Raw genomic sequence first — 4308 nt, 5'->3', positions numbered from 1 at the left:
CCTCTTCATGTGGCCCCAAAACAAAAACATAACAAGCCAAACAAATAAAACCAATGGTGGTCAGGGACCCTATATTGTGGCAGGGATTGAACTGGGGTTCATCACATGCAAAACAACTGCCTTAACCCCTGGAGGGCTTCCCAATTGGTGCTCAGGAGACACGGGGACTTCACCAACTTGGTCAACTGGTTCAATGCAAGGCTAAAAGGATGCAGTTCTGCTTGGACCTTGCAGTGCTGAGGATCACTGGGTCACCCTAGTAGTGCTAGGGGATCCAGTAGCACTGGGATTCAAACCCAAGTTAGAGCATGCAATCTTGCTTGATACCTTTATTTTCTTTCTTTCTTTCTTGTCTTTTTCCTTTTTTTCTTTGTTTTTATTTTGGGCCATACCTGGTAGTGCTCAGGGATCACTCCAAGTGGGGACCCAGGGACCATATGGGGGCACTGGAGATGGAACCCACATTGGCTGTGTGCAAACCAAGTACCCTCCCTACTGTACTTTCTTTGGCCCCTCCTTGGACATAGCCTCAATCACTGTTCATGTGCAACTCTCTCTCTCTCTCTCTCTCTCTCTCTCTCTCTCTTTCTCTCTTTTACTCCTGGCAGGCTCAGGGGGGCCATCTGGGATGCGAGGGATTGAACCCTGATTGATTGAATATAAGGGAAATGCCCTCCCCACTGGGCTAGAGCTCCATCCCCCAGAATCCTCTTAATCTGCTTTTAATCATTTTCAGATGCCCTCCCCTCTTCCCAATCTTCCTTGTTCCTGCCCCCCATCCGGAGTTCTCACTCTTCATACTTAGTCTTCCTAATGCCTATAAAGCTTACCTAATTGATTTCGCCACCTTTTCTTGCTTCTCCCTCCATTAGGTCTCATCACATTATGACTGCTCCCCACTTAATATCCATCCTTGGCTCCCCACTGTCTCTGGGCAGCTGAGTCAGAATGACTCGTAGAGGTCTCCCAAACCCTGACCCCAAGTCAATCTCTCATCATGTAACCCCAACACCCTATTTTATTGTTAATTGTTAAATTTGGGGGTCCCAGCTGGTGGCTGTTGCTCAAGATTTACTTCTGGTTCTGTGCTCAGAGATTACTCCTGGCAGTGCTCAAGGAACTATATGGGGTGTTGGGATCAAACTGAGGTTGGTCGTGTACAAGGAAAATGCTCTAACTTTTCTGCACTATCCCTGGGCTCAATAACCTTCTTTGCATCCATGTGGTTCTGGTTCTTTGCTGTCTTGTTTGCCTTTGACCTGATTTTTTTCCTTGCGTGGTCTTTTGTCTGGGGATCACACCTGGTAGTGCTCAGGGATCACTACTAACAGGTACAGGAGACCATACCATGTCAAGGATTAAACCTGGGTTGGCCAAATACAAGGCAAACACCTTGCTCTCTGGCTCCAGCCCCATTTTCTTGCCTGAAAGGTCCCTCTTTATTTGCCTGACAATCAAACTGCTCCTCTCATGCTTCAGAAATGGATGCAGGTCCCTAATTTACCTAGATTGAAGGTTGAGGAATAATTCTCTACATTCTCTTTAGACCAGAACTACATCGCCAATAGAGAAAGATCAGTGTAGAAAAGTATGAAAATAACCGTTACTATCTGCATGTGGGGCTTTGTAAACATTTGCTTCATTTTTTGGGGGGGGAGTAGGGTGTGCCATACCCAGTAGTGCTCAGAGCTTACTTCTGGCTCTGCACTCAGGGATCACTCCTGGCAGGCCCAGGATTGATTGCCTTCTCTTTTGAGTCATTTTGGGGATTGAACCTGGGTCAGCCGCATGCAAGGCAAATGCCCTATAGCTGTGGTATTGCTCTGACCTCATGAAAGGGCATTTATTTATCTAGTCCACCAACGGGTACATTCTAGTTAATTTCTGTATCCTTGGTAACCAGTCCATGTTCTGGATACGGGGGTTTATTTATTTATTTATTTATTTATTTATTTATTTATTTTGAAGGGTTGTGTGGGAGTTTCAGGTTATGCTTGGGGTGCTCCCTAAGTGCTGGGCATCCGATCAGGTCTGGCCACATGCAAGACAGATTGAATGATCTCCTAGGACGATTGCTTTTTAATTATGATCACATCAACATTTCACCAAGACTGAGCCCAGTGACTACTCGGTAATGAGACTTTCAGGTCAGCAGCAGGAAGGGCTTTAAATAGAGTCTCTCTGGGCCTCACCAAACCTAGTAAAAAGGGTCTTGAACTTAATGACTCAGTTGATCTCCTACTTGCTTGAGCAAACCACTGCGAGTCAGATCTTTCACAACCTTACTTCAAGTTCAGCCCCACAGAAGAATATTCTGGAATCCTTCAACTAGCTTCTCTAGTCCTCACTTCTAAGTGCAGCTTCTTTTCAAGTTCTTCCCTCCAAAACTGTGTCTGGAGAACTAGTGACAACAAACAAAAAATACCTTAAGGGGCGATTGTTATTGGTTTTTTTTGTTTGTTTGTTTGTTTTTGGGCCACACCCGGCGATGCTCAGGGGTTACTCCTGGCTGTCTGCTCAGAAATAGCTCCTGGCAGGCACGGGGGACCATATGGGACACCGGGATTCGAACCAACCACCTTAGGTCCTGGATCGGCTGCTTGCAAGGCAAACACCGCTGTGCTATCTCTCCGGGTCCTGTTATTGTTTTTGATGCATTAAAAATTATTTTTTCCAGGCTGGAGTGATAGTGCAGTGATAGGGCATTTGTCTTGCACTTGGCTGACCCAGGACGGACCTCGGTTCGATCCCCAGCGTCCCATATGGTCCATAAGCCAGGAGGGATTTCTGAGCGCAGAGCCAGGAGTAACCTCTGAGTGCCGCCGGGTGTGACCCAAAAACAAAACCAAAAAATTGGGGGGGGGTCACATCCAGTATTGCCCAGGAAACCATTGTGATGGGGAACCAACTGGGGATAAAAACTGAGATGCTGGGAGCCGGAGAGATAGCATGGAGGTAAGTCGTTTTCCTTGCATGCAGAAGGATGGTGGTTCAAACCCCGACATCCCATATGGTCCCCTGAGCCTGCCAGGAGTGATTTCTGAGCATAGAGCCAGGAGTGACCTCTGAGCACTACTGGGTGTGACCCAAACACAAAACAAAACAAAAACAAAAACTGAGATGCCCATGTGGAAAGGATGTATTAATCCTTGGAGGTAAATTCAATTCTGCTTCATTCAGGTGAGGTACCATAATCAGGGGGCTAGAAAGATAAATGGCACATAATTAATTTGTGTCCATCAGAACTCATGTCCTATATTTACCTGGCAGGAGAGATACCATGATCATGAAATGAAGGTGGTTTCCCCAGGGCGAGGCTCACCCATTGCACTCCGGGAGTGCTGACCCCTGCGTTTTCCCCAAATCGCAAGTAGGAAACTCGACTGCATAATTTGTGGTAGTGGGGGACTGTGTTCACATTCTCCCCTGAAAAGAAAAATAAATAAATAAATGACTTGTGTCCTTTAGACAAATAAAAGCAATAGTACCAGGGGCCGTAGAGATAACATGGAGGCGGGGCGTTTGCCTTTCATGCAGAAGGACGGTGGTTCGAATCCCAGCATCCCATATGGTCCCCAGTGCCTGCCAGGGGCGATTACTGAGCAGAGATCCAGGAGTAACCCCTGAGCACTGCCGGTGTGATCCAAAAACAAAACAAACAAATAAAGCAATAGTGCCATAGTGAAAAAAAATTTTTTTTTCTTATTTTTCCTTTGCATAAAAAAACGACAAAGGGCTGGTGTGGTAGTACAGAGAGGAGGGCACTGGCCTTGCATGCGCTGACCCAAGTTCATTTTCAGGCATCCTGTATGGTCTCCGCGCACTGTCGAGAGTGATTCCTAAGCATGGAGCCAGGAGCGCAGAACCAGAAGCATAGAACTAGGAGCATCACGGATACCTCCACTATATCTCATGGCCTCAGGTTCCTCAAACCAACCAAACCTGTTTGTTCAGCATCAGCTATGTCCTCCAGCATTTGCTACTCTTTCCACCATTACACCCAGGTCACATCACTTCTCTCTGTCTCTGTCTGTCTGTCTGTCTGTCTGTCTGTCTGTCTGTCTGTCTGTCTGTCTGTCTGTCTGTCTCTCTCTCTCTCTCTCTCTCTTTCTCTCTCTCTCATTTGAGCCACATCCGGCATCACTTAGGGTTTACTCTCAGTGCTGTGCTTACAAGATCACTCCTGAAAGGTGCTCCAAGAACCCATATTTGGTGCCGGGGTTCAAATGAGAGTGGCCCATGAGCAAATGACTTCACACTTTCACTCCTCTTCAGGCCCCTGGTTCTGTTTGTTTGTTTGTTTTTCTT

At 46.7% G+C, this 4308-nt stretch overlaps 1 pseudogene; it reads left to right on the top strand.

Annotated features, from left to right (window-relative positions):
- Positions 1-3255: 3255 nt before the first annotated feature.
- LOC126014823 (uncharacterized) lies at positions 3256-3429 on the top strand (annotated as a pseudogene).
- The last annotated feature ends 879 nt before the right edge of the window (positions 3430-4308 follow it).

The sequence above is a fragment of the Suncus etruscus genome, chromosome 7 (genome assembly GCF_024139225.1).
Source record: "Suncus etruscus isolate mSunEtr1 chromosome 7, mSunEtr1.pri.cur, whole genome shotgun sequence".
Lineage (NCBI taxonomy): Eukaryota > Metazoa > Chordata > Mammalia > Eulipotyphla > Soricidae > Suncus > Suncus etruscus.
This window is presented reverse-complemented; position numbering and strand designations above follow the sequence as displayed.